Source organism: Oryctolagus cuniculus, chromosome 11 (assembly GCF_964237555.1).
Source record: "Oryctolagus cuniculus chromosome 11, mOryCun1.1, whole genome shotgun sequence".
Lineage (NCBI taxonomy): Eukaryota > Metazoa > Chordata > Mammalia > Lagomorpha > Leporidae > Oryctolagus > Oryctolagus cuniculus.
Window position 1 is genome coordinate 106,053,964 of NC_091442.1, and position 14,810 is coordinate 106,068,773.

A 14,810-nucleotide genomic window follows, 5' to 3' on the forward strand; every position below is an offset into this window, starting at 1 on the left:
CTCGTTGGCTCCCCTTCTTCCTTCTGCTAGGAGCCTTGGCTATGCTGTTTGGCAACACTAATATTAGGTTATAGGAATATGTTCTTCCTTCTGTAATAGTTCTAGGGAATGAGAATTGGCTTACATACAGGTCTGAGGCCAGAAGTTGAATAGCCTATTATATTCTATGATCTCTTTTTATACTTTAAAAGTGAAGTTCAGACCTAAAATTTGACCTGATGTAAAGCAATGTTTTGTAAGAGAATCTAGATTTATCCTCATGATATAGAAACCCATATGTAAGGCCCCAAACGCATTCAAGGTGTTCAAAAATGTCTGTTATAAGAAGGTACTTCTGAAATACTGAAAACAATTCTCTTTCTGCTGCTGCTGTTCATTCTGGAATACTCCACACATCACTGATACATCAAACCCGTAATGTGAAGGCCACTTTCCTGCCCCAAATCACTGGTAGGTACTCATTGCTTACAGAATACAGTTTGGACTCTGGTGTTCTGTGAAGCATTTGTCATGGAGGAAGGACTTGTTCCCGTGCCTCTCCATTCGCTCACAGTCTTTCCTCCCTTGGGATGCTCTCTGAACTCCCACCCCATCTATCTCACTCTCCTTGGTCCTTCCCTTGTCAAAGTTTCTGATAGCCTCACCCTCCACTGAATTTCTGGAATAGTTCCTATCTGTACCATTCATTTGTTCCTTTACATATCTCATCCTTTTTCACCTACTGATTTTTTTTCTTTTCTTTGCTTTTTAACAGGTTTGGTAGAGTGCTTAGAAACAGTTCTGAGAATATAATGCTATTTTCTTTTCCCCCTCCCTCCCTTTCTCTTTCTCCCACCCTCTTTTCCCCTCCCTTTGCCCCTTCTCCCCTTCACTTTTGAGATAACATATCTTCAATTTACACTGAAGTAAAGGGCTTAACACTCCAGTAAATAAAGGATTCAACAACAACAACAAAAGCAAAGACTCCAGTTTAGCAAAATAATAGACAATGGCTACAAACAATAATCAAATGGAAAAATGACCATTTCACCCACATACAGTAAATTTCAAAGTAATCACAGATCATTGAAACTATAGTAGTATAACACTCTTTTTAAAAATATTTATTTATTTATTTGAAAGGTAGAGTTAAAGAGAGGCAGAGGCAGAGAGAGAGAGAGAAGTCTTCCATCTGCTGATTCACTCCTCAAATGGCCTCAATGGCCAGAGGTGGGCTGATCCAAAGCCAGGAGCCAGGAGCTTCTTCTTTGTCTTCCACTTGAGTGGCAGGGACCTAAACACCTGGGCCAAACTCTGATGCTTTCCCAGGCACTTTAGCAGAGAGCTGGATTGGAAGTGGTACAGCCAGGACTCGAACCAGCACCCATATGGGATGCTGGCGTTGCAGGTGGTGTGGCTTTACCCGCTACACCACAATGCCAGCCCCTAGTATAACACTCTTAACCATTAGTTTGACAAAGGTATCAAACAAAGTTTGACAAAACTATATTTGCAGCAACACTGAAACACCTACTGCTTTAAAAGCCCCTCTTGCTCCTCACTAGAATACACAGTCTTCTGCAGTCAAAGAAATCAGGCTACACCTGATCGACAGATAATGGTTGCCCAATGTTGGCACTTAATAAAATAATTTGAGGTTAAAGATAATGACTTCTACATATTCATTTCATGTATACTCTTTGACTCTCTTCATACTGAACACAAAGATGGGAATAGGGGGCAACACAGATACTACTGATCAATCCCAAGACCTCAGTATTTTGGGAAATGCTTAACTGAACCTTGGATAATTATGGTACTACCCGGAACCAGAAGGCCAAGGTAGAGGTATCTATCTTTATTTGAATCACAGAGTCAGGCTGTAGACTGCGGCAGGTAGTTCAAATTTTTGGCTCAAAAGCAGTCATTTCTACTACAGGAACAAATGAAGGAGAAAAATGAGGCAGAATATTTTAGTATCTATTTTTACTTTCTGGTCATTTCCATAGTAATCTGGAACCTCCCAATTTACAGAAAAAGAGTTGCAAAAAATAAAATCTGAGAAAGAATATTGTTTACCTGCCTTGTTATACTTGAATGATTCCCTCAGTCATATTTCACAGTTTATGAACACCAGAAAGAATGAAATTGCTACAATATTATGAAATACTAATGGATAAGCACTAAGCAGACAATTCACAGTTAAAAGAAGAGTTGGACTTTCACTATTGTTAATGTTATTAACAGTAACTAGCATTTACTGAACTGCTAATTTGATCTCAGATTATTCTTATCACAACCCTCTGAGGTAGATTTTATTATCATTGGCAATATTTTAGATGAGAAGACTTAGGCTCATAGAAGCTAAGATGAAGTAATTTCATATGTGTAAATTGCTTGGAAGGATGTTTAATTCTTTGAATAGATTATCAACAGAGTTATCATTTTTATTCCTATTATTGTTAACTTGAACAGGATCACAAAATGCAAAAGTGATGAAACAGATATAATTCAGATTTATCTGACCTCAGATGGCAAGCTTTTATACCAAATATCTAAAAATATTGATTCTCTCATTTTTGCTCTGTCCCTAATTATTTTGGGGTATTTAAAAGTGACGACCTTATTCACATATAGCCGAGATGTCCCAAACATGACTGTTAAGCTAACACAGAATTCTATTTCATCCTTTAATATCCTCCGGCTTTGTTGAGATGGGAGATGAATCTTTCTGTTACTATTTAAAAGTATTGACATTCATATTTCTCTTGAAATTAAAAATATTCAATATGAAACTAGGTTAATTAGTAGATGACACAGAATTAAATTTTCCTAATGAATAGATAGAAATTTCATGATCCATTAGTTCAGAAATTTTAATAGAAAAATAGCCATTCATTTCCATAGGAAATTTTTAGTATCACAAACCTCCCATAGGAAATGGTAAGTTGATACTTGATATTTTTTTGCTCTTTCATTTATACTAAAACAAACAAACAAAAAAAAACAATTGCCACTTCTAATGTATCTTGGAGCTGATTCTTTTGTTTGGAATACCTGCCCCAAATTTTCTCATACTAAATATAACTTCCTCTAAGATGTCTGGTCCAACCCCCAAGACAAGGTAAAGGCACTTGTGATTGGGCACAGTGGTTAAGACTCCACCTGGGACTCTCCCTCATTTTATATTGGAGGACTCGGTACACTCCTTGTTCCTCTGCTTCAAATCAAGCTTCCTGCTACTGTGCACCTTGGGAGGCAGCAAGTGATGTCTCCAGTTTGTGGATACCGCCATCCTCAAGGGAGGCTCATGGAGTTCCAGACTTTTGGCTTCAGTCTGGCATAACCCTGGATGTTGCTGTCATTTGAGGAGTGAACTAGCAGATAGAAATGCTCTCTCTCTCTCTCTTTCAAATTAAAAATTAAATGAGAATTAAAATAAGAAAAGGTTAAGCACCTGTATTAAACCATGTCAAGGATTTTCCTTATGGGCCTTGTGAAAATTAAGCACTCAATAAATGAAATTGCGTTTTCAAATTTTACTAATACATTTTATTTAACTCAATAAAACCCAAGTTATATATTTAAAACGATGTTGTCAATATCTAATCATTTTTTTAAAAAATTACTAATATTCATGAAACACATTTTCTTTTATCATTCTTAGCACTAAATCCAGTGCATATGTTATATTTATAGCATACATTAGTTACATTTCAAGTTCCAGTAACTGGTTACAACTGGTTACAGTGTTGGATATCACTGTCCTTACGGTTACACATACATTTACTATTCTTTTGTTTAATATCACATCTTAAGCATTTACCAATTCATTAAAGATGCATTGGCAGCATTTTTAATGGCCACATAACATTGCATTTAAATTTACTACAACTATATACTTGGTTTTATTTTCCATATTATAAGTAACCTTGAATTTTTTTTTTTTGCCTTTACACTAAGTGTAAAAAAAAATAGTTCCTTTCAAAAGTAGCAGAGCAGCTCCCTCGCTGTGATCTATTGAAAGTCAGCCCTCGACACAAGGGTTTGAATTAAAAAAAAAATTAGTTCCTGTCATTGTAACCATTTTGGAAGTTAACTAATGGATGGAAAGTCTCTGTCTCTCTCTCTGTCTCTCTCTCTCTCTCTCTCTGCCTTTCTCTGTAAATCTGCCTTTCAAATAAATAAAATAAATATTTTTTTGACGGCCCCAATGGCATCTGTTTTATTTTTTTTTAACTTTTATTTAATGAATATAAATTTCCAAAGTACGATTTATGGATTACAATGGCTTCCCCCCCATACTGTCCCTCCCACCCACAACCCTCCCCTTTCCCACTCCCTCTCCCCTTCCATTCACATCAAGATTCATTTTCAATTATCTTAATATACAGAAGATCAGCTTAGTATACATTAAGTATGGATTTCAACAGTTTGCTCCCACACAGAAACATAAAGTGAAAAATAATAGATGATTTTTTTAAATGATGATGAAATCAGATCAGACCTATTGTCATGTTTAATCCCAGTGAGAGTCAAGTTGGGAGTTGATAATTTCTTTTTTTTTTTTTTTTACAGAGGATCAGTTTAGTATGCATTAAGTAAAGATTTCAACAGTTTGCACCCACATAGAAACACAAAGTGAAATATATTGTTTGAGTACTCGTTATAGCATTAAATCTCAATGCACAGCACATTAAGGACAGAGATCCTACATGAGGAGTAAGTGCACAGTGACTCCTGTTGTTGACTTTACCAATTGACACTCCTGTCTATGGCATCATAATCTCCCTATGCTCCAGTCATGAGTTTCCACTTTTGAGTAAAAATAATCAAATCATTTTATCCATTAAACAGATATATTCAGATCTCTGACTAGCTTTTAAATATCTGTCTCCCTCCGAGGCCATAAATTTCACAAGAATATGGGCGATGTCTATCTTGCTCAGATTACATTCCCAGGAACTAGCCTAGTTCCCCACACATAGCAGGCCTTCAAGACATATCTCTTAAATGCATGAATAAATGAACTCTATAAGATATATATATATGCATATATACATATATATTTGTATAAATTTTTCTCCAGGACTCAATTTTACTCTAGGCTAATAAATTCTTGTAAGAGCAGAATTTTTCCACCTTCTTAGGGAATTGCTCAGAGGTGATTTTGTTTGGGGTTGCCAGACAGACCACAGAATCCCCAGTTAAATTTGAGTTTCAGATAAAAACTCCTTTTAGAGTAAATATGTCCCAAATATTGCATAATTACTATTCATCATTTCTCTAAATTTCAAATTATTGACTGTAAATTTTTATTTGCTAAACTTGGCAACCTTCCTTTCAAAGCATCCTACGAACAGGTGGGAAGAAAGGAGACGCCTTCCCATCTACTCCAGTCACTGCCTCGCCCTCCCCCAGGGGTACCCAGCACAGTGCCTTCTATAATAAATGGTTGTTTAACTGAACTAAAATTCTAAAAGTCCACTAAGTGTCTCCATTCACAAACAATCAAAAATGGAAATATTCTATTAAAAGGAGTAAATAAAATAACTCAACAATTACATGATTCTAAAGTTGGAAGTCACTGAGGACAACCTGTCTACTACCTCATTGCCCAGAGGAAGAAAACGTGGCCCAGAGTGACTCTGTAGCTTTTCCAAGACCCCATGGTTGGCATGGTATATCTGGGGCTAGAACCACGTTACCCTGACTCCCAGTCCAATGCTTCCTCCACACTCCCCACTAAAGACATTCCTCACAAAGGTAAACCTTTTCTGTCCAAAGAACGTTCACACCTTCCTTCTCCACCAGCTACCTCAGCTGTGTAACCAACCAACCCACATGAAGCTGTTACACATGTTCTTTAAGGAAATCCAACTAAGAGCCTTTCTTCTTTATAAGCTAATAAAGATCATCTCTATAGGTGGATGGAACAATGCAGTAAGTCAGAAATGAATATAATTGTTCAAAAATGTTTCAAGCCTTCTGCATTAACAGTCTTTCATTTGTAGACATACCAGATTATACGAAAGATCTCTCTCTCTTTACATTTTTAAAAGGGTGGCAGCTTCAGTTCAATAGTGTTAGTGAGACAATCCCTTAAGCTGTGTCAAAATGCCAGTTATCCTAGATGCCACCCAGATTTGAATAATTTATAGAGAGACAAAACACAGGCAGAAAGAAGGAATCATCTTTTCACTACTGCCGCTTTGGACGAATTGCCTGCCCCACTCCCCCTCCCCTTTTCCTGAAACATCTTCCTCTCTCTATCAGTGGTGACAAGTGCCAATCAAGCCTTCCATGGCTGAGGGAGGGGGAGGAATGGGCAGTGGAGAAGCTGAGGGACCCGGCAGAGAAAGAAACATGAAACATTCTCAAACAATTGCTTAAGGCAGATTCCCTATCAGTGTGTGGTCTGGGGGAAAGAAGTCTTTTCCTTCTTTCGCTTCTAATCTCTAGCTGACTATTTACCTCTTTTTATAAACTTGAATCTCTCCCGTTGCTCCAAAGACTCCAAAACAAATCACCAGTCAGCCAGGATTAAGCTGCTTTGTTGCCAATGATTAGCAGGTTTGCTTGTAGATTTAACATCTTCAGCAACAGCTGAATGTCAAACGATTCAGGAAATACTTGTGCTATTTTGACCAAAGCCGTATGAAAGTTTAAAATGAGCTGGGAAAAAGATGCCTCATAGGCAGGGTTATAAAACACCCAGAAAGGTAGAATTTAACATGGACAACTGAGAACTCTATCAACATCTGTTATTTTTTATGTCACCATTTTTTTTGGAAAAGTATTCTATCCCAGCCAATGTCCTTTCCCAAAGAAAAACTTGTAAATTATCCATTTTTAAATCTTGAACTCTATGAGATGTTTGCTTCAACACATTAAAGAGTTTTATGGATCAAAATCCTCATAACCATAGGTATTTGTTGAATATCTACTGTGCATTGAATACTGTGCAAGAATAAAATCCAGTCTCAGTTTTCAAGTCTTCTGTTGCATTCACTTAGATATCCACTTCAGGATTTAATTAAAAAAAAAAAAAAGCAATTTAACTACCTAGGACTCTCCCTACGTTCCTTTGAGGATCCTGAAGTGTAGGAACCATGCCTTTAACTCCTACCATGCATCCCCTCCTATACTTTATATAGACCTTGCAAGTGGTAGTCATCCAGGGGAACCTCTTCCTTTTAAGCATCCCTGTATAGGGAAAGACTCTGGTTTCAAATCAGGGGCTCTAGCTCTGATTCTATCTCACTTTGTGACCAGGGACAAAATCGTTACTCTAGGGATCTTTTCTGCATTTATAACACCAGGGAAGAGACTTCTTATTGTCCCAGTTCCTCTTGTCTGTGATCTCAGAGCAAGAACTGAATAGCAAGATTTAGAGACCCTCATCTGATATTAGACCCCTTGATGATGGGGTTTGTTTCTCTCAGTTAAGTCCCAGGGTCAACATAGTGCCCAACAGAAAAGATCCACACACTCGAAAGAAACTCACCAAGAGCCGGTGAAGCAAAAAGAGAGCAATCCAGGCAGATAGGCTTAAACATGGTCCTGGCACTTAAGCCACAGAAGAGATCTTTTGCAGCCCCAAGGTTTTATCTGGCTATTGTCAAGGCAATCAGTAGTCACCAGTGTCCATGGAGCTTCCGGAGAAGAGTGAATAGTTTTTTCAGGGACTTCCAGGTAAGAGTGTACAGGAAGTGGGACTGAGGCTGAAGGAAAACCTGTAGTCTTGGCAGATCTTAAAATACTAGTAACGCAAATGAAAATGTGTTTATGTTCCTATACTGAGTGTATTTGCCTACTAGGACAGTTTATTCCATCTCTGTTTATAGATCTACTCCCTATTACCTGAAGTTGTTGCACCTCAAATCTCTAAAGCAATACTACGCTTGCCCTGTATGGGGTATAGGCATGGGGCTACACCAAACTCAAATGCCTTACCTCTCTTGCTTCTCACTCAAGAATCTTGCATCATCATTTCTCTCTGCTCCAATACCTCCAGGCTCTCCATTTCCAAAAGTTTCTTCCATTCAGTCTACAAAGACCTTCAACTCTCTTTTTCACTAATTCAGTCATCTTAATTGAACGCCTGTTCTGTTTCTTTCTCTTTCTTATTAACTTGCTCTTCTGTAATAATGTCAAAAAGTAGTGAGAAGAGACATCCTTAGTTAGTTCTGACCTAGTGGGAAAACTTTGAGTTTCTTACCATTAGGTTTGGTATTAGCTGTAGGTTCTCAGTAAATATTCCTTATCAAGGTGAGAAAATTTCTCACTATTCCTAGCTTATTATAGATTTATTTATGAATGTATATCATTGGATTTTATCAAATGCTTTTCCTGCATTTATTGATATGATCATGTAATTTTTCTTTTTTAGCCTGCTTATATTATGCATTACATTAATTGTTTAGCAAGACTTGCATGCCTGAGATAAATCCCACTCAGTCACGGCTTATAATTCTTTTCATACATTGTTAATATACAAATTATTTCAAAATCTGTTGATATATTCTTTATGATATATCATATGGTCCATCTACATAACTATTCTTCATATATGTTGGCACAGTATTCCATATGCACCTCCTAGAACAATTTTGTTGATTTTTTTCTTCATGTCTCCTATATCTTATAGTTTCAGGTCCAAAAACTGTTCCATAGAGATTTTTCATGATAATGTGTGTTTTTAAACTAAAAGATCAATTTGATTTTAAATACGTATTTTAAAATTATAGCTGATACATAAAATATTATACATATTTATGGGGTACCACATGATGTTTTGATACATGCATATATTGCGTAATGCCCATTCAAGTAAACACATCTAACTCCTCAAAAATCTATCATTTCTTTGTGGTGAAAACATTCAAAATTCTTTTTTTCTAGCTTTTTTGAATTGTACAGAACACCACCATTATTTGTGGTCACTCTACTGTACAATAGAACATCAGAACTTACTTCTCCTAACTAACTTAGTACAGCATGGCTTTGTGAATTGTGACTGTTGATGAAGCAGGAGGATTGAGAAAAGAGTTCCTGTATAATGTTCTTTTCTCTGATATACTCTGCATGGGTCAGAACAACGCCAAATGCATGCTTGCCTTGTCCATTCCCACTCCACTGGAGTACAGCATATCCCACTTACTGCTCCGTGTGTTGGAAGATCACAGGTCTCACTTCACTCACTTTCTTATGTAGTGGGTATTGTGGGCAGTGGGCTAAGCCACCACTGCAGACACATGCATTCCATATCAGAGTCCCTGGGTTCAAAAGTCCCGGCTTCCCTCACAATTCCAACTCCCTGGGATGAACTAGCTGGTGGCTCAAGCATTTGGCTCTACCTGCCACCAACACAGGAGACCCAGATGGCTCTTGGCTGTTGCTAGCATTTGGGGAGCAGGCAGATGAAAGGTCCTGCTCTCTTCCTTTCAAATAAGCAAGTGTAAATAAATAAACTTTAAAAGTAATTAGTTTCTTTGACTTTTTTCAGAAAAATAATTCATATAATATTGCTGACACATTGGGTTATTTAACTTTCTTTGTTCTTCTGCCATACATTGTTTTTGTTCCTGCTGTTGCCTCTTAGAACATTCTACCACAACTCATATACTTATCAATATCCTCCCATTCCTCCTTCTCCTCTACAACATACCACTTACTTTATTTCTCAGTCTGTATTGTGCTACTTTGCATCACATGTTGTTTTTCTCCCAGCAGATTTTTAAGGATCTTGAAGTCTTCATCATACTCCCGACATTACCTAGAAAGGATTCAATATACAAATGCTAAAACAATGTACAAATTTCCATGTTTGGATGCACAAACTTTCATGGTTATAACTTCACTAATTAAAAATCACTTTGAAAGCGTCTGTCTAGCTGAACATTACAAATGTTCTGGATTAGAGCAAACTAATTACAGATTATAAATAGATTTCCATAAATACTACTGACATTTTTATACTAATTGATGTGTAATTCAAGACCCAGATGTTCCAGAGTTGTACTACAACAACTTGAATCAATTTGGCATTTCAGTTCACACCCATACAGGCTTTGTGATGAGTCAAATCACATTTTCTATTTAGCTGCATTTGTCCACATTTTCTCCAAGTGGCTAAGGATAGGAGTACCAAAAGAAATGCAGTGTTTATGCCAATAAAGAATAAACCTCTGATCATTCTAGAAGTTTCATTCAAAACTGAACTCTTCCAAACCCTCCTCCCTATTACTTTCGAAGATTTTTTTTCAAATGTTGGACCAGCCTTGCATACCTAGCGTAAATTTCAACTGGTCTTGGTGTTCAAGGCTACCTCAAAAAGCTCATGGATATGAAATAAGAAAACAAGTTATTTGGTACAAAAACTTTGAGGGATCTGCCTGAAATTCATAGAAAAATGTGTTATAAGAAAATTGTGCATCAATTTTAAATTTTTGCACCTAAATAAATTTACCTTTTAATTTTATTTTCCACTAGTGTTTTAAAGCACCACTATATAATTCTTTTTAAACATTGTTAATATGCTATCTTTTAAATTGTTGAAATATCCTTTATGTTTTATCACATGATCCGCATGTGTAAATTATCTTCAGGAACAGTGTTCCATGTAGGTAACACTAATAGGGTTGATGTGAGCACTACAAGAGTTCAGACATGAAAGCTTCTAAGAGCACCTTCATGTGCTATGGGTTTATTGCACTTGGATATTTGACTACAACTATCTCCCATTTATACAGTACATCTATGTGTTTTTCAAACAAAGCAATAAAAATTAAACTTAAAAAATATAAAGACACTAATTTTTGAAAAACTTAGTTTAAGATTCTTGCCAATTCTGGTGTTGTCTTATGTTGACAAAATATTTCAGAAGTGTTCCCCTGGAAATGAGGTCAGGCACTATTCCCGCTCAAATGCAAGACAATTATTTTTGCCAACATCCACTTCTAGTTTCAACTGGTGAAATGCTCAGAGACTGTGCTTTAAGGACTCCTGCATTTTCTAGTAGTTTTATTATTTTTCTTTATTTTATGAACAAATTCATTTGACTTAAATATTTTAATTACTCATCCTCTTCCATAATCTTACTCATCCATCATATACTTTGTCAATCTACTATATATTTTAAGTCTACAACTAGCCTGGACTTTACATGTCAAAATACTATTTAATACTGGGATTCTAAGTGTACATTTAGTTAATAAATTGGTGGGTCAGATTTTGCAACATGAACGAGCCCTGTCAAGAATAACTGGAATCTTATCCCCTCAGTGGCTGGAAAAAATTAAACACACCTCTAAAAGCACTTACCTTGGACTCACTGAGCTGATGATTTGCCCCCATGGGATCTACTGAGTTTTATCACCTGAAAGTGTCTTCTTTAATAATGGCTGAAACGTAGGTTTGCACTCAGATGGTATTTGTGATTATCTCAGTTCACTAAACTGCAAACCTGATTATTCTCCCAATTAAAACAGCAGTGGGTGTCTATTTCTCAGCAAGACACATAGAGGGTCTTGAATGACCAAGATTTCATTTCTTTCTCAGAATATTTTATACGACTCAGTAATCAGTAAAATTGGTTCCTCTACAATGGGCCTCCTCTGTCATTAGTGAGAATTAGCAAAATTCTATTGCCTTATAAGAAAGTAAAGTGGTCTATTACTGTGAATGAACCTGCTTCTTTTTTTGTGAAAACTTCTTTTAATTTTAAGGAGGGCTTTCACGCTTTTGTGTTGTGAATTAAATCACCATTTCATGAGATTTATCCTTGTCCAGGAAGTAAGAAAATCAATCTTTCATTAAATCTGTGAGACCAAAAACCATGCTTACAAAAGGGACTATAGACCTGGCAGATCCAGCAATAGGTAGGGTGTCCAGGGAAGCATTGTATCTTCATCCAATGCCTCTATTGCAAGAGGTACACTAGTATTTATTTCAAGGACACACTTTACATTTTTTTAAGCTTTAAACTAGGATACAGATGTCATTCCCTTAAGCAGACTGTTACTTTGTGGGGTTGGCTACATTTGAGATTAAATCATGCATGCTTTGAAGCATAACACATGCTACCTGGCCTGAGATAGAACACAGTTGTAGAGTAGTTACTGCAAAACTCTAAGCCTCACTGTTAGCTGTTTTCCTGGTGGGCATGAACTTCAAATGTCAAATTCTCTGCAGTGATTGTGTGTGTGTGTATGTGTACGTGTGTGTGTGTGTGTGTGTGTGTGTGTGTGTGTAGGGATATGTTGGTGCTGGGGATGGAGATAAAAAGAGGCTATAAAACCAAACTGAGACCAAAGACAATGTTGGTATAGTGAGAAGGACCCAGAGTCTCGAGTTAAAATCCCAGTTTGTCACCATCTTCTGTTAATGTCCATGAACCAAACCTTGGCCCCATATCTGTAAAATAGACATAACACCAAATTCATGAGAGTAGTTGGGAGGATTTTTGATAATGCATGTACTTATCACAGAAGAGATATATTAATTCATCTTTTACTGCATAAAAACCAATCAAATATCTGTGATGTGAAATAAAAAATATTTAGTCTGTTCATGATTCTAAATTTTGGCAGTAGGGACTGGGCTTGGTTTGGCAGTTCTGGTCTTGGCTGGGCTCCATTAAGCATCTGCCAACATTTCTGCTTTTGCAGTTGCTGTAGCGCAAGGCTTTCCTTCTTTAGTTTTCTCAGTCTTCATTGGTTAATGCAGACTTGATGTTTGGCTGAGGCAGGGCTACAAGAAAGCAGAGGAGTGGAAGGCCTCTTGAGGACTAAGCTTTTAAGAGGTGCAATGTTACTTATGCCATGTCCTAGTGATCAAGGCAGATCACAAGGAAAGCCTAGACTCAAGTAAAGGGAAAACACATTTTACTACTTCAAGAAAGGCTATGCAAACTCACTGCAAAAAGATGAAGATACAGGAAGGCCACTAATTGGGGCCACTGATGTAATCAATATGCTACAGTAGGCATATGAAGTATTGTGAGTATAGCTATAGGAAAAGAAACCTGCTCCTTAAAGTAGAGAAGGGACGGGCCATAGCCAAATCTGACTACAAGTTGCTTTTGTAAACAAAATTCTACTTGAACACAGCTGCATCCATTTGTACCATCTCTGACTACTTTCCTACTGTAGCAGTACGGTTGAGCAGTTGCAACACCAGTGATGTGGTACGCAAAGTCTAAAACACTCTGTCTCACTAAAGGAAAAATATGCTATTCGGCTTTGCTAGTTCGAGTGTTATCTGTGGATCAACAGCTTGAGTCTCACCTGAAAACTCATTTTAGAAATGTAAAATCTCAGGTTTATGGTGTCATAATCTACATTTTTATAAGTTCCCCCAGATAATGCACATTTGAGCTAGAACACTGCTAGACTAGACAGCAGCTCAACAGCTGGGTCACAGTCAGGAATGTAAGAGACCCAGGGATGGCTCTTGAAGAAACAGTCTCCACCCATAAGGCCTAGCAACTGTTGTTTGTTTGTAACTCCTTTGACTGCTGTGCTCATTCTAGGAGCACTGGCCATCATTGGTAGAGGACATGCCATGTCTTTGATACAAGTATACAGAGGGAGATAAGGGTCCCATGAGCCCAGACTAGTGAGAAAGAGGCTATGGAATAATAGCTAGGAGCATGGTCCAAATCAAGGCAATATGAGTCATTTCTGCAGGTCCCATGGAGGCCTACCACTTCAGATACTGATCATGATTGACAGATGCAGAGATGTGTGGTGCAACTGAGCCTGGACCACTGGGCTTGGACCTGGGAAATTGAGTTCCTGTTCTAGTATTTTGGGTATTTTAGTTTTCTCCCAAGTATATATTGGTGAGAATGAGCACATGTGGGGAGGTTTTATAAGACTATAAATGGAAGCTGTATAAAATAAAGTTTTCTTCATTGATTTCTTGTGAGCACTAATGAATTGATTCATATAAATGCTTACACTATTGAGTATTAATGAGTTGATTAATATAAATGCTTAAAATAAAAATGCCAAACAAATGTTCTATGGCTATTATCTTTGTCAGCAGCAGCATGTTAGCCAGCAGCAGCAGCAGGATTATCACAAAAACCAAAAGAAATCAACTACTGTCTTTGATTACCTCTGAACTCCTTCCATCTCTCATATGTGTCTTCTCTTTCTACTACTCAAGTTATCTTTCTCTTCCTTAAAAACAGCTTCTACCTCCTTGGCTCAATGTATCCATTGATCTCTCACAATTTTGGTTTGCAAGTAGTGTTGGCTTTTCCTGCTAAGAGCTGTCTCTCACCTTCAGATATATTCCTGGCTAATTCCCATGATGTTTCCTACCATAAGTGAATAAAATTGGCCATGCTTATTTCTCTGCATCAGGCTATAAGTGATTAGCCAACTAGTCTGTGTTTGGTTCCTTTTGGGTCAGACATCCATCTTTGGTTCAATCCTCTGTAGCTGGGTGAGGGTGGATGATTTCCCATGAAAGGGGAGGTAGATGAAATAGGTATTCAGTCTTTGTCTTCTTGGTTTTCCTCATAAGGATCTGGGGATAGAGAAGACATTGACGATACAGATGTCTAAGACTATCGTCTTATTTGCAGGATGGAGATGAAAAATGGAGACCGCATGCTCCTGAACCTATAGTGGAGATAGCCCTAGGTTGAGGAACTTGTAGGGAAAAAATGAAAACTAAGGAAGAGTCTATATTACTAGCAAATCTATTTCTGACGATGAGGCAGTCAACCCACAGCTATGGAGCTTCCACCAGTGCAAAAGACTCCTTGTCGAGATCCAGAGTTATCTAATACCATTGAGCACTTACTATGAAGCATA

The 14,810-nt window shown here is 37.4% G+C and overlaps 1 protein-coding gene across 10 annotated transcripts in view; it reads right to left on the reverse strand.

The window, feature by feature from the left end:
* Positions 1 to 14,810, reverse strand: part of C11H12orf42 (chromosome 11 C12orf42 homolog) — a 325,319-nt gene that overhangs the window by 45,842 nt on the left and 264,667 nt on the right. For 6 of the 10 annotated variants that reach the window (XR_011380238.1, XR_011380233.1, XR_011380232.1 and 3 more), the window contains 3 exons: positions 14,104 to 14,520; positions 9,657 to 12,732; positions 7,936 to 8,121 (listed from right to left, as the gene is read on the reverse strand). The gene's annotated coding sequence lies outside the window, so the exon portion shown is untranslated. The remainder of the gene's footprint in view (positions 1 to 7,935; positions 8,122 to 9,656; positions 12,733 to 14,103; positions 14,521 to 14,810) is intronic. The other 4 variants (XR_011380235.1, XR_011380234.1, XR_011380236.1 and 1 more) reach the window with 4 other exon arrangements.